Genomic DNA, 16424 nt, shown 5'->3' on the forward strand with positions numbered 1-16424 from the left:
GACACGTGTAGGAATTATGAAGAGTTTGAGAAAATGTTCTAGGCAAAATTTTGGAGTAATGGGGTGCAGCAAAGATTAAGGAAGGAGGTGTATGGTGCGGAAATTTTCAATGAGAAGCATGGAAGTCTCCGGCGATACTTTGAGAAGTATCTAGCAAAAATTAAATTCTGGGATTCTCCGATTTCTTCCAAGGACGTAATTATGATTCTCAAAAGCAAACTCCCTGTGTCTATTAGAGAGAAATTAGTAAATGTGTCCGAAGAAGACACGGATGTATTCCTTTCTGTGCTGGATTCCTTAGATTTAATTAGCGAGGATGTGCGCTCCAAGGTTGGCAGCGGCAAATTCTTCCCTGGCAGCCAGCAGAATGCATCGCACGCGGACAACAATGCGCCCAAGGAGAGAGCGAGCTACTGCGACCGCTGTTACCAACCTGCCAGCGGTTATCAAAACGCAAACGGCAATAACTTTAAATGGAAGCAGAAAACCAATTACAGTAATCAGCAGAGATACCACCCAATTTACAACCACCAGGTACATCATCAGTACGGAAACCCACCTTTTAATTCTGCGCCTGAGCAGTATGGAAATTCTCCACAAACTAGTGGTAATTTTTCAAATGGGCCAGTGTACAATCAAAGTTATAGGTCGAAATATAGCAAGTGGCATGGGCAAGGCGGAGGCCACCCAGCACAACATAAGAACAACTATTCACAGGATAGAGGACCGCGGAACAATTTTCAAATGGCACCAAATGCGAACTTTCCTTCACAAGGAAATGGTTTTGCCGGCAACCAAAAGATCGGGCGACATCAGCCTTCTCAAGTATTCTATTCACAAGTGAATGCACCCAGTGGATTTTACCCCTTTACACCGGCATTTGTACCACATAACCAGCACCAATATGAAACGGAACAAACACTTAAGGCCATGAATGACAAACAGGTTAAACATCCTGCGGAAAATTAGAGGCAGCGCCTTTCAGCCTCCTAGAGGTCGCTACCGGTTCCAGTGGGGGTACTAACGAATACTCTGATTCTGAGTATGTTAATGCGATACGGTACGACCATGAGACCGACTTACGAGATGACCTTGCACCTTACCTAGAAGCTCAAGACATTAATGACATTTATGATGAACAGGTCCAGGCTTCGATTAAGATTTCTATTGCCAACATTCCTTTCACAGCCATTGTTGATGCAGGAGCAAACATCAATGTGATGTCATCATGTCTTTTCAGACAGGTGTTTTCTGTTTCAAAAGTTTTATCATTGCCGATTCAGGGCTGCCCCATATCGGGAGCGATTGGTCCATTGAAACAGAGAGTTAGTTTACAGACACAGCCTCAACTGCAGATAGCATCTGTTTTGGTTTCTTACCTCTTGCGTACTGGAAATTTCCTTGTGTGAACTGTTAATGATAAGTATTGTGTTGAACAGCGCACTGACTACATGGTAACGACTACTACATGTAAACTTTAAGTATTAAATGTTAAGTATGGAAAAATTGTTTATAGTGATGGACATTGAACTGATATTTCTTCAACAAGCTGAAGCAGGAAATAGGGGTTGCACCAAGAATTTCAATTTAATTTTAAGTTAGTAATAAGAAAAAAAAAGTGCTTGCGAGGTGATTGCCCGGAGCTAAATAAAATATGTAAAGGTGAGAAATGGAGGAGGATGCGTAAATAAGCACTTCTCTCAAGGTACAAGAATATTTATAGATTTATTTTTAGTAATGTAAGTACTTGAAGTTCTGTTGTAAAAGCCCAAATTACCTGCTTAAAAAAAAAAAAGGTACATGTTCAAACACTCCAGACAGTGGACAGGAGTAGAAGAAATAGCTTAAAGTTCAGTTAAAGCGTGCTGTTAAATGGAAAAACAAGTGGTAACCCACATGTGTTCACGCAAGGAGACAATAAGCTGTAGTAAACTAAGTTAGGTGAAATACAGTACAAATGGAGGCAAACCATGAAGCATCAATAATGTAGCGTAAGTACTCCACGAGGCCATTAATTGCTATGAAAGTAAACTATTTCCCTGTGATCTGAGCCCAATGTAAAGAGTATATGAGGAATGTTAGCTGACGAATTGATTTCCGTAGAATCGAGGTACTAAATAACGACACAGCAAGCCCCCTGTATCATAAATAAGTCCAAGTAAAGATCTTCAGAAGATTTGTAGTGTAATCTAGCGACCATTCAATACCCTAATTGAAGGCTAATCTAAAGAACAAGCAATGCAGTGATATTTAAACTTAATATTGACTATAACCCGAGTAAGACGTAGAAGTAGCAAAGCATGCTATAAGGAAGGAGGTTGAAGTTTATATATGTGCCTATGTTTATTAAGATAATTTTATTTACATGCAGATTTTATTGCAAAAATGTCTCCTAAGACACTCCTCTTATGAAATCCATTTTCCTTGTGCCCGTTCCTTTTGATCCTGGTTCATTAACCCAGACCAAGGGTCGACTTGTAAAAGGCACGTGTGCTTCGGGGCAAAGCAGTGCTTATGAGAAACGAGACACGTAGCGTGATGAACTTCGCTAGCTTTGGTAATGTTTGTTATGGACCGGTTGTGTAAACCCAGTGAACTGTCGGTAATTCCATTCATGCGAAAAAAAGTAGACACGCGTTACCCTAATTTTTTTTTAACAGAGAACGATTGCTGAGTACATGAAGCGAAGAGGGAGACCTATTGTTATCCAGTCTGCCCTCAAATTTATATAAAAAAAAAAGATTCAGCGTTAAATGCGTACTCGTTATGTAGTAGATATGCTGCGTGGCAGTAGAAAATGATCTTGGGTGCACTAAAGAATAAATGCAAGGAGTGTTGCGAAACCTGTAGTTTTCATAATGAGGAGATGAGCACTTAAAAGAAAGTTTGAAAGAATATTTTTAGGTTCACTAGTGAAAGCAAACCTTGAGATATAAAGAGTCCATTCATAAAGCAGTTGTTCACTGGACTTAACAAAAGGAGTGACCATTAATTGTAAATATTAGCTCGTAAGTGATATTTTGTAAATAGTAGAATATAAGTCTTTCTGTACCAATGGAGGAAACCTGCAAAATTAATTGTTTTGTAAATGAACTCCATCGGCGAAGGAACTAAGCACGAATGCTGTGTGAAGATGCACACTAAAGTGCGACGTGCATAATAAAAGTAACTGTTCACTGTATATTAGTGGTAGTGTTGTACTGCAAGTGTAAAAAGAAGTCAAGGCTACGACAACAGGTGCAACGCAAAGTTCAGTGTTGTTCTAAGTGCAGCGACAGCTAAAACATTCGTCGTCACTTACCTGTGAGCCTCATGGGAGGCAGTTGACAGAGAAGTATGGAGGCAGCGTCAGTGTCCAGCTCCTCCGATGGAAAACTCGCGCGAGGTGTTTGTATCGATGCACTCGTGTGATACGAAGTTCACAAAAAAAAGGAGCAATCGACGACCAGCAGCTCTGTTACAGCCTGAGCGCGAACGGATACTGAGTGTTGGAGCTCACGCAACACTGTGCAGCCGCTGTGAGTGGCTGACGTGTGGGTGACGAAACAATCCAAACTTTAAACTGCTAACCGCCATGACTTCCATCGTACATACTGGAGGAAAGACATTTGTACACTTGTGTGACTACATCTTCATATGTAAATTAAGCGATTTTCTTGTGTTGAAGTTAAGATGAGTGAGAAGTAGATTGTTAGATTACTCAGACCTTAAAGCCATTAATACCGGCACTCCTGAACACTGCTAAAATGAATTATAATCCTGTCTCTTGATGGACAAAGAAAATGAATGTGCACTATAGGAAGACCCTAAACTCCAGACCAGTCCCGATCCTTAACAAATGTATCCAATAGGTTATAAGTTATACTAATAATTTTCCACTTCTTCTGTTTCATATTGTAAATAAAAACCCGGGAAGCCACTTGAATTCCTGGCACCACAATGGAAAGGACAGATGTACTGCATGATGAACGCCGTAGACAGCTAACACAGAAAGTGAAAGCATCACGAAGTGTAGTGCTACGTTATTAAACTGTAATTGAACCACAATGAGTCAACAGATGCTCGAACATTGTCCACTCTAGTTTAGTGAAAATAAGCACTCACTGTACTCATGTATTAGTTGTTAAGCTCAAGAGAAAGTAATTTCTGAATTCTATCCCCTGCAGTGCGAAATGAACGTTCACTTATTGTTATAAGCAAATATGGACCAAACTTAAATATGCACATAAATGTTAATCTTGGTATTATGGAATGAAGTGACTGATGAACAAAGAATGAAAAACTTTATTTTGAAAAATGATAAATATCTGATATATGTTTATAAATGTAATTTCAATTTAAGTACATGGTACGCCAGTAACATTATGTAAATGTCACACCAAAAATCACGAATATCTCATGAGGACATGAGGATCGAGGTAATCCTTCGGCATTCCCTCTCTCCTCATGGGAGGCAATGAGATATTCGCTATTTTTGACTTCATTAAAACAGCAAATACGAGTAGTTAATACTTTCAGCCAGAAGGCAAATACTTGTTTGTAAATAATGTTTAATGTATAATGAGGCGTCGCATAGCGACGGTGGAATTTTCTAGTGATGTAATTTGTCGTCTTTGGGCGGCAATAAAAACAGAAAAATACGGATGGATATGCGATCCTTCACTATTTTGTTCGCTGGAGAACAAATGAAGCCTGGAGCGCTAAGAAGACTTGTGCTGTTTTTCTGAAGTAAGACGGACGCAGATTTGTGGCAGTCTGATCTAATTTTTACTAAATGTATAAAAACGTGTATGTCTGAGTTGAGTGAAGTGTAAAGAACTGTTATAACTTACCGTGACGACGCACGAGCGACTCAAAGAAGACAATGGCTATATAAAAGAGCGCTAAATGGACATGATACGGACATAAAAATCTACCGTCATTGTTGTATTAAGCTTAAGGTACGATATATGTTTTAGTTATAATAAATATTTGTTCTGGGAATACTGAATCATTTAGCAGTGCTCATTCCTATTATCTCCTCAGTATTATTTTCATTTTAATTATGCATTTTGCTAATATTACAGACTCCAAGATCAGCAGTCCAATGTGCGTGTTACATTGATAAAAAGAAAACTGTTTTATCGTCTTCTTGCATCAGCTTTAATATTGAATTTCTCTTTTGTGTGATGTTATAGTTGTTTTAGCGCCCTTAAGAACTTTCTGGTCCCTTAGGAAATTTTTTTGTCATAACAATAACTTCACAACCGGGTATGATCGTATCTACGATCATGAAGTAATTAGAAAGACGATAACGCAACTTCTTAATCAATAGCACGCTAGTTGAGACTGCCTCAAGCCACGCGAAACCGCAAGTAAAAACTATTCACATTTCATAATGCAATATTTTATGACAATGGTCAATCCATGATTCTTACGCCAATTGTGATTGATAAAACAGTTAGTTAAATTTTCAATTTCTAACTTTCCATTGAAAAGCAACATCACTTCTATTTTGTAACATCACAGCTCGAATCCCAGTCCAGCACAAATTTCCAACTTTCTCCATCCATTTAAATCAGTGCCCACTGGTAGCTAATGTCATTAATTCCTTTGGGTCTTGATTCATAGTGGCTGCAGGATTAAAATGATGTCCATTCTTTTGGATATATCCGAATGAACATATATAAATAATTCCTTGAGACAGAAAACCTTCCGTCTACAAATCAGCATTGAACTATAAAGCATTGCTCGTGCAAACTATAAATAATTCCTTGAGACAGAAAACCTTCCGTCTACAAATCAGCATTGAACTATAAAGCATCGCTCGTGCAAAACTCAGCTTTTCTCGCACGATATCCTGGGAAGCATGAATGAAGGGCAACAGGCAGATTCCATATGCCTAGATTTCTAGAAAGTCTTTGACACAGTGCCTCACTGCACAATGTTAACGGAGGTTCGAGCGGACGGAATAGGCTTCCAGATATGTGAGAGGCTTGAAGACTTCTTAAGTAACAGAACCCAGTACGTTCACCTAGTTGGCGAGAGTTCATCAGAGGTAAGGGCATCGACAGGAGTTCCCCAGACATGTGTTATAGGACCACTCTTGTTCTCTACATACATACACGAACTGACGGACAGGATGAGGAACAATACAGAATGGAGACGAGGTACTGGCGGAAGTAAAGCTGTGAGGACGGGGCCTGGGTCGTGCTTGGGTAGCTCAGTAGGTAGAGCACTTGCCCGCGAAAGGCAAAGGTCCCCAAAGTGTGAGTAACTTGTAATGTTATGTGAGATTCACTGCCCCCCTTTTTTTTAACCAATTTGTGTCTGCTTTTATTCTGAGAAGCTCAGAAATTATACCGTAAATACCGTAGATGTAAATTTGATTCAAAAAGTACTTGAAGTGAAGTGAAGCGCAGCGCAGCTGGACAGCAACAAACTCTTTAGCGCGCAAACCCTGCAACGATAGTAGTTATGAATCTTTGAGTATGGGCTCTAAAGAAAAGACAATTGATTATTTAAAAAAATGAGGTTAATCTGTATCTTGTGGAAAAGAGGACATGTTGAGCGGCCGTCACTCAGAACGTATTGTTATATTTAATGAAAATTGATATTTTAGTGATAAAACCGAGTAAATTATGTGTAAGAGTTGCCAAACATTTATGTATACAAATTTTCTGGAAGTGAAGAATAGAAATATCTTGTTTTTGGAAAAGGAGGTGAACTTCATTGTTGTCGCCGTCTTTCAATCGACAGAATTGTAAGTGTACAAAGTTCACTAAAATACAGGAAAAGAAATGCATTCTCTATAGTTTTCATTCAATAAGTAACAACCTCTCATACTTTCTTAATTAGAGTAATTGTATTATGTTCTTGTACAATAGTATGGTGTTGAACTCCATTGACCAATTTTGGTGTAGCAGGACGTATAGTTTGAAGGAAGTTTGTGTGCTAAGCAATCTCCTTTTCTTACAAAAAGCAGATTGCTGTTTGATCTTACTTACTTACAACAGTAGTCCCATAGGTATGAAAAGCTACGAAAGCCTGGGCTCAAGGCTATCCGCAATACGGCCAACTAACTGAGTCGTATTTTAAACCTTAAAGAACAATAACTTCCTCCAAATTATAATACGTCACCAACTGGTGCAGAAGCTGATCATTCAAGGAGGCAGCAACCAAAATGCAGGTACCAGCTACGGCTTAAAGAAAAAAAATCTCAATCAAAAATCAATCTCTCTCTCTCTCTCTCCAAACACGTATATAAACATTCATATCATTATTAAAAAAAAAGTCATTTTATAAACTGTAGGAAGATACAGGATGGTTTAGGCAGAATTTCTGTTTGGTGTGATGAGCAACAGCTTGCTCTAAATGTAGAAAGATGTAAATTAATGCAGTAAGAAAAACAGTCCTCCAGTGTTCGAATATAGTATCAGTGGTGTGCTGCTCGAAACCGTCAAGTCGATTAAGACAATAGTTCTATTTGATTTTTCAAAAACTCGATTTTTTTCTTTTGTTGTAAAATATCTCTGAGACGTGTATTGTAGTGTTCACCCCGTGTTCGCCAGAAGTTACGTTATCGAGTTACAAGGTGATTTATGAAAGTGTCAGGAAACAATTAGTAGACGTCCTTGCCATGTGGCGGCACGTAATTTTAACGAAGGCCTAACAGGCATTATGAAAAATAATGCACTTGCTCGAACTTTAGGAACCAGCCTGTTAGAACTACTGCTCGAAAGCGGACGAAAAGGGTGTCGAGCGAGCAGAACAGAGGATGACAGAAGCTGCCAAAGAGCCGTGCAGGACCAGCAAGGACACGAAGAAGACGGAGCAGGACCTCACTTTGTATCTGGAAGGACTGCTGTAAGGTCCAGGAGTCGATAGCTAGAGGTGTGTTTAACTTAACCACAGAAAATGTAACCCAAAACTTCTAATGCGGTCTTCTCGAAACCATACCTTTCCAACTGGCGGGAAATATAACTTGCGAACGGTACATACGATTTTGATCGGAATTTGATACCATCATTTTAAATAATTTAATGCTGGCATTGTAAATTGAATTTCGTGTTAGCGCACCTAGGTATTTTGCGATATCTTCGAAAGTCTATTTTCGGTGTACGCTTTTGTCTCGAGTTTTTGGACGAAGAAAATGATATTTGTTTCAACACGTCACCGTTTTTTAGAACTTATATTTCGCAGTTAACCTAAATACGCTGAAAGAAAATTTATTGAAAATGAGTTATACCAAATTATTTTGTTACAGGTCCAATGGGACGGTTTCGGGAAATTCCTGCTGATGACAAATGTTCGGGCTGCAATGGGTCAGCCGGCAGCTGTGGCCGAGTGGTTCTAGGTGCTTCAGTCCGGAACCGCGCTGCTGCTGCACTCGCAGGTTCAAGTCCTGCCTCGGGCATGGATGTGTGTGGTGTCCTTAGGTTAGTTAGGTTTAAGTAGTTCTAAGTCTAGGGGACTGATGACCTCAGATGTTCAAGTCCCATAGTGCTTAGAGCCATTTGAACCATTTTGCAATGGGTACTTGCACCTGCCGCAGCGGTTTCAGGGGGGAGCCTATTTGTTCACAAAAATAAATTCTTAAAGATAAAATTGTAGAAACAAAAGCATATCGTCAGATTCATCATCACATTTTATTTTACTTGAAAAGAAATCACGTAAATCAACTATTTAACATGTATCAAAGAGGGCTGCCCCCTTAAATAAATGGTTCTAATGGCTCTGAGCACTATGGGACTTAACATCTGTGGTCATCAGTCCCCTAGAACTAAGAACTACTTAAACCTAACTAACCTAAGGACATCACACACATCCGTGCCCGAGGCAGGATTCGAACCTGCGACCGTAGCGGTCACGCGGTTCCAAACTGAAGCGCCTAGAACCGCACGGCCACACCGGCCGGCCCCCTTAAATATCTAGACGTAACGTTACAGAGCGATATGAAATGGAACGAGCACGTAAGGGTGTAGCAGGGTTGGCGGATGGTGTACTTCGGTTTATTCGGAAAATTCTAGAAACACGAAGCTCATCTCTTAGGAGCAATCAAAAAGTTTCCGTTCGGAGGCCATACTAACCCCTTGCCTACATGTCGGTGCCTGTATACCCGCATTGCAGAAGCAATGAGTTGCATATACCGCTGCAGCAACGCACTCAAACGGAAACTTTTTGATCGCCCCTGATATACAGAGATCTCGTGTAGAAGAGTAGTGCGACCCATTCTTGAGTACTGCTAAAGTGTTTGGGATCCTCACCAGGTCGGATTAAATTCAGACATCGAATCAATTCAGAGGCGTACTGCTAGATTTGTTACTGGTAGTTTCAATCAACATGCAAATATTACGAGAATGATCCGTGGACTCAAATGGGATGACATCTTTTATGCGAAACGCTGTTGAGAAAATTTAAAGCACTCTCATTTCTATGTGATTGTAGACAGTTCTATTAGCGCCATCGTACAATGAGCTCAAGGACAGTGAAGATAGCAGCAGTTAGGGCTCGTACGGGAGCATATAGATAAACGTTTTTCATTCGCTCCATCTGCGAAAAATGGTTCAAATGGTTCTGAGCACTATGGGACTTAACATCTGAGGTCATCAGTCCCCTAGTACTTAGAACTACTTAAACCTAACTAACCTAAGGACATCACACACATCCATGCCCGAGGCAGGATTCGAACCTCCGACCGTAGCGGTCGTTCGGTTCCAGACTGAAGCGCCTAGAACCGCACGGCCACACCGGCCGGCGCTCCATCTGCGATTAGAGCACGAAAGGAAATCACTGGTAGTAATACAAGACACTCTCCACGATGTACACCGTATGGTATTTGTGGAGTATGTATGTAGACGTAGATCTAGACGTAGATATATTATTTTTTACTACTTGATTCGGTTTAACAAGCTGTGCTGCGTGACTATCGATATTTCACTCTTCGACGTGCAACCACGCGAGAGAATAATCTTAAGAACAAATGTGGAAAAATAATAAATAAATGTGACTAATTAGGATATAGGATTCTCAAATCTTTTTAAGATTTGAAACTGTGTTGAAAAATTTAAAATCCTCTTTAAATATTTGCTTTTTCGGTCGGTAGCGCTCTTCGCGATGTTCACAGTCACGTGACGTCTCTGATGGTTTCGAAGAACTGTGTCGGTCAACAGTGGGATTTCCTGTTTAAATTTTCGCCGCAACAGCTCTGTTTGCGTCTGCTAGCCGTCGTGGCAACGATGACGCGCTTTACAGACATTTGACGTCAACTGAGTGCTCCGTTCGGAGGCTACGATATTCTCTGCGAATGTTTTCAGTGCAGCAGCAAAGTTTGCGACTCTCCTCTTTCCGTTCGTAACGCGCCATTTCAGAATTGGCGAGAATTCCCTTTCCGCCAGCAAGGCGCCATTCGACGTCGTCTGTTATTTAAGGCGAGGCCGCTGGGAACAGAACTTGCGAGACTGTTTCTCAGGTTTCAGAATCCCCTCGCTGTATCGCCGATATTACAGAACAGCGAGAATTCAAAGCAGTTCAATTGTGAGACGCAACAATGTATGGAAACGTCTCAGATGCGAAACTAAAAAGTTAGTGTAAATCACTGAATACACTACTGGCCATTAAAACTGCAACACTACGAAGACGACATGCAACTAACGTCAGTTTCGTATGAAGTGTAGATTAGGTGGGGTTAAAAATACGACTTGGGTAAGAATATGAATCGTAAGAATATGCATCAAGTTTCGAGGTCCCTAAAGCAGAAATTCACCATTCTTCCAGCAGGCGGCACATACGTCATCACCTCCTCAGTTCTATTCTGGAACTTCGTGGCAGTCGGACGCTTACAAGTGGAGAAAATGCGGTAAGTCACTTTTGCGCGTTTTTGATGTAAAATTTGTGTTGTTTAGATTGATGATAGGTGAATCTAAATCTATATAAAAATTAGATAAACTTGGTACCGGAAACGGAGGCTATAAGCTTCCAGTATCCCCCTTGATCTACGGGACATTAGTTGCGTGCATTAACTTTTGAACGCCGAAAAAGAAAATAGCTGATCAGGGTAAACGTATGTGGGCCTAATGGGATACAAGTTCGCATTGTATACTTTTACTGTATCAAAAAAAAAAAAACTGTTCGAGAACTTTCACACCATAACTTGTACTTTGACTTGTGTAGTCACTTCTAGTGAATTCAAGTATTTTTTTGTGTTTATTTACCTCAGATGCCTTATTATTCACCTTAGGAAACTTAAATTAATCTTAATTTTCTGTTGTTTTTCTTTCGTCGGGCAGTGCTGTTTCAAACAAACCTACCTATCAAACATACTTCGAATAAAATGGCGTCTTCCATAGCGGCATTTTTTTTTTCAGGAACCGACCGAGAACATCATACCACAGCAATTAACAGAACCATTCGACCATCGAGCTCTTGGCTTTACTGAAACTGGGAGCTGAAAACAGCAAGCACAAAAAGCTACCGGGTTTTCAGGGATGCCTTAAGATAACATCTTCAAACCGGCAAAGGTAGTGAAGACCTAAGCCGATTCACGAAAACATTTTCTTTGGACGAAGAACAAGAAATAGTACAGCACTTCATTTCCCTCGATAAACGTATTTTAGGCCCTTACGCAGGTCATTGCGACATTCACTTCTTGAATTTGCGGTAAAATAAATAGTTCATAACTAGTTTTCCTGTGAACTTGTTTGTAATCCTTTTCATTTTCTTCAGTTAGGGGTAAAAGTACGCAGTGCGTTCTCCTGCCCCAGGCCCGCTTCTCTTACCCTGCAGCATGGGATAAGAGAGAGCAGAATTATTTTTAGCATAACTATTATTACTCTTCTAATAATAAATGGGTGATACTGAAACTTCTATTACCAAGAGATCAAACTAGGTGTCGCATACGTAACTGATATAATATTCCTACAAGTACTTAAAACATTTAGTACAAGAAAGCTGTCTACTTTTACCTCCACCTTCCGTAATACATGTTTTGATATGGAAATGATTAGCGTTTCAGTGCACCCACACAGAATATGCAGCAGTAATGCCATCTACGTTCTGCACATAAAGGAAGATTATGCAGTGGTTTTCCCATTCAGACATCCCATTTAAATGTAGTTTGTTGATGAGAACGTTGTGTTAGCTTCAGTCAGCAGTTGTCAGAAGTCGACAGTGGCAGGATGATCGATTCGAGAGTTCGCTTTTTCGTTTCTTTCTATTACTGCTCGTGTGGGTCGGTATCATAGAAGTGTCATGGGAATATGAAATCAGTGGGTTTGGGAGGACCATACTCAGCGCCATGCAGGGTCGCCATGACCCCGTGCGTCTAGCACCCTAGAGCCTGCCCGTGCAGGGTTGTACAGTCATAACACGCACTAATCGCACACTTTAGTGTGGCCCTTTACAGAGGATGCTGCGAGGGGATCATCTCATAGCGTAATGACTGCTAGGACAAACCCTGCCGCTTTCTCCCACGGTGTTTATATTATAACTTATAAAAAAAAACTATCGAGTAATGGCTCAGTGTGAGACCCAAAAATATCTAGGACTGAGACTTGATAGATCTCTTAGTTTCAAGAAGTACTGTATGAACTGCAAGTCAAATGTTTCCACCAGGAACAATCTTACAATGAAATGAACACCCTTAGCTGCTTACACCTGCTGACATACGTCAACGGGGACAGATGAAAAGGTGTGCTCCGATCGGGACACGAACCCGGGATCTCCTGCTTACATGGCAGACGCTCTATCTATCTGAGCCACCGAGGACAGAGAGGATAGCGCGACTGCAGGGATTTATCTCTGGCACGCCTCCCGCGAAACCCACATTCTCAACGTATTCTCCCCCATTATACTCATTACTCGTGGCGCGTTGCCGATTCCTGTAAGAGTTCGGGCACTGTTAGTGCATTTGCACAGAAGAAGAAGATGGTCAAGTGGCCGGTGAGCCTTAACTATATATTTACTAAGCCTTAACTATATATTTACTAAGCCTTAACTATATATTTACTAAGATGGTATTTGTTCTTTCGAACATGTCCGAAAGAACAGATACCATCGGTGACCAAGCAGCTCGTTCTAATGAAATTACAATGAAATGAACACCTTTAGCTGCTTACAGGCTCACCGGCCACTTGACCATCTTCTTCTTCTGTGCGAATGCACTAACAGTGCCCGAACTCTTACGGGAATCGGCAACGCGCAGCGAGTTTTAATGGGCGAGGGCACTACGAATGTAGTGCGGGACAATACGTTGAGAATGTGGGTTTCGCGGGAGGCGTGCCAGAGATAAATCCCTGCAGTCGCGCTATCCTCTGTGTCCTCGGTGGCTCAGATGGATAGAGCGTCTGCCATGTAAGCAGGAGATCCCGGGTTCGAGTCCCGGTCGGGGCACACATTTTCATCTGTCCCCGTTGACGTATGTCAACGCCTGTAAGCAGCTAAGGGTGTTCATTTCATTGCAATTTCATTCGAACGAGCTGCTTGGTCACCGATGGTATCTGTTCTTTCGGACATGTCCGAAAGAACAGATACCATCTTAGTAAATATATAGGAACAACGGAAATTGGCCGAATCACAGTGGGTTGGTCAACCTGAAACTATAGGAACTTCTGGAACGACACTGTGCTGTTCTGAGGCAGAGTACGCATGGTCTGTTTAGTATAATTCAACACAGCGCCGAACAGGTGGACATAGCGCTGAATGACACCTGCATAATCATATCAGCTTGCTTGAAATCCCCTCCAGTCGAATGTCTTCACCAAGTCGCTGGTATAGCACTACGCACTGTTAGAAGAAAAACAGCTGCAACTGACAAAAGAAAGACATGCGGAAGAGAACCCATTCTCTAAATGGGAATGAAGCGCACTTGCAACGATTGAAATCAAGACGCTAACGACACTTAGAACTGCGGCTGGAAAAGGTAGGTTGCAACTATCGAGGGCTACGACCTACCTTCCACTAGGATGGAAAAGAAGTTCTGAAACATTAACTTCTGGCTGTGATGAGAAATGGACGAGTTGGAAGACAAACATCTGGAGTTCACAGATGAAAAGTTAACTTAGCAAGATGGAAGTACGCTGATCAAGTTTATATTCACTGTGACTGCGGAGAACACCAGGATGTTTGTCACACGCTTCAATGCCGACTGTTTCCAGTTTTTTTTTTCTTTATTGAATTTCGATTCCCCCCGAAGGGGGCGGGCTGGCAGCAGCTTAATATGCCGCTCTTCAGCCTACAGACTTTGTTTTAAAAAAGAAGATAATATATAATAAAAAACAGGCGACAAAATCGGAGACAAATGGTAACATGGCGAAAAAATCGTGGAACTTAAAACATAGAACAAAGGGATGATGATGCTGATAAAATACGTATGAAGCAGACAGGTAAAATAATAGACAGACGATTAAATAACATGGCGACAGTCTGGTTTCTGTTCGCAAAAGACATAAAATTCACACCCAGCGACAGCACGGTTTCTGTTCGCAACACGGGAAAATACGAAACAACACTGAACAGTCACTGGAACACTGCACTAAAATATGACATACCACAGCCGAGAGCAGGTGGGGGGAAACTGGACAGAGGATGGGAAAATAAAAAAGGGGGGAAGGTGAGGAAAAGCGAAGGGGGGAAAGGGGGGAACTGTTTCCAGTTTCCGGCACCGAATATGAACTTTATCAAGCAACAGAAAATGCTGTGGAAGTGGCAAAGTTTTGGGAAAAAGTAAAATAGTAATAACTGTGTTTAATATGTCTGTCCCTGATACGAGAAGGAATGAATAAATAAATACGAACGGCATTCAATAAGTACTGCAACACATTTTTTTCTCAGCCAATTTCGATTGAAAAAATTCAGAATTCGTTGTGAGATACCGTGCAATATTCCCGCTTCGGCCCCTACAGTTTGATGATGTTCCGATAAGGTGGTGGTGCTTTACGTAGCCTTCAAAATGACGTCTGTAATGAATTTTTATTTCTTTTTATTTACACGTCAAATTAGGTAGGACCAAATTGAGGAGCAAATCTCCAAGGTCATGGAACGTGGCAGTACATGAAATTACAACATTAAAGTAATAACAAATAAAAATAAATGTTTATGAACCCGAAAAAAGCCAGTCAATAAGTTTAAGTAAACGCAATCAGCAATACAATAAGAATCAGCTCAATTTTTCAAGGAACTCCTCGACAGAATAGAAGGAGTGACCCATGAGGGAACTCTTCAGTTTCAATTTCAAAGCGAGTGGATTACTGTTAAGATTTTTGAATTGGTAGCTTATTGAAAATGGATGCAGTAGTATACCGCACATCTTTTTGCACAAAAGTCCGATCCAAATGCAGGGCCGCCCGGTGTGGCCGAGCGGTTCTAAGCGCTCCAGTCTGGAACCGCGCGACTACTACCGTCGCAGGTTTGAATCCTGCCTCGGGCATGGATGTGTGTAATGTTCTTAGGTCAGTTAGGTTTAGGCAGTTCTAGGGGACTGATGACCTGAGCTGTTAAGTCTTATAGTGCTCAGAGCCGTTTGAACCAACCAAATGCGGGTTTGATTTCTGCCGAGTGTTAACCGACTGAGAGCTGCTTATTCTTGGGAATAAGCTAATATTGTTAACAAGAAATGACAGGAAGGAATATATATATATATATATATATATATATATATATATATATATATATATATATATATATACTTAGAGGCCAATGTCAAAATATTCAGCCGGCCGCGGTGGTCTAGCGGTTCTAGGCGCTCAGTCCGGAGCCGCGCGACTGCTACGGTCGCAGGTTCGAATCCTGCCTCGGGCATGGATGTGTGTAATGTCCTTAGGTTCGTTAGGTTTAAGTAGTTCTAAGTTCTAGGGGACTGATGACCATAGATGTTAAGTCCCATAGTGCTCAGAGCCATTTGAACCATTTGAACCAAAATACCCAGATTCGTGAACAGGGGTCGACAAGAGGTTCGTGAACTTACACCACTTATTGCCCGAACCGCCCGCTTCTGAGCCAAAAATATCCTTTCAGAATGGGAAGAGTTACCCAAAATATAATGCCATACGACATAATCGAATGAAAATAAGCAAAGTGGATTGATTTTCGTGTCTAACGATCACTCACTTACTACACCGTTCGAATGGTAAAAATGGCAGCATTAAGTCTTTGAAGAAGATCCTGAACGTGGGCTTTCCACGACAGCTTACTATCTATCTGAACACCTAGAAATTTGAACTGTTCATTTTCACTAATCATATGCCCGTTCTGTGAAGTTAAAATGTCAGGTTGTGTTGAATTTTATGTTAGAAACTGTAAAAATTGAGTCTTACTGTGATTTAGCGTTAGTTTATTTTCTACATGGCATGAACTTAGGCCAGGTACTGCAATATTTGAATCGGAGACAATGTTTCACACAACATCCTTTACTACCAAGCTAGTGTCATGAGCAAACAGATATATTTTAG

General features: G+C 41.0%; 1 non-coding gene across 1 annotated transcript; it reads left to right on the forward strand.

Moving 5' to 3' along the window:
• The first annotated feature begins 13294 nt into the window (after window positions 1–13294).
• On the forward strand, window positions 13295–13368 carry Trnat-ugu. The gene has a single exon. It is a non-coding gene; the product is annotated as a tRNA-Thr (tRNA).
• Window positions 13369–16424: the final 3056 nt, after the last annotated feature.

Source organism: Schistocerca piceifrons, chromosome 3 (assembly GCF_021461385.2).
Source record: "Schistocerca piceifrons isolate TAMUIC-IGC-003096 chromosome 3, iqSchPice1.1, whole genome shotgun sequence".
NCBI lineage: Eukaryota > Metazoa > Arthropoda > Insecta > Orthoptera > Acrididae > Schistocerca > Schistocerca piceifrons.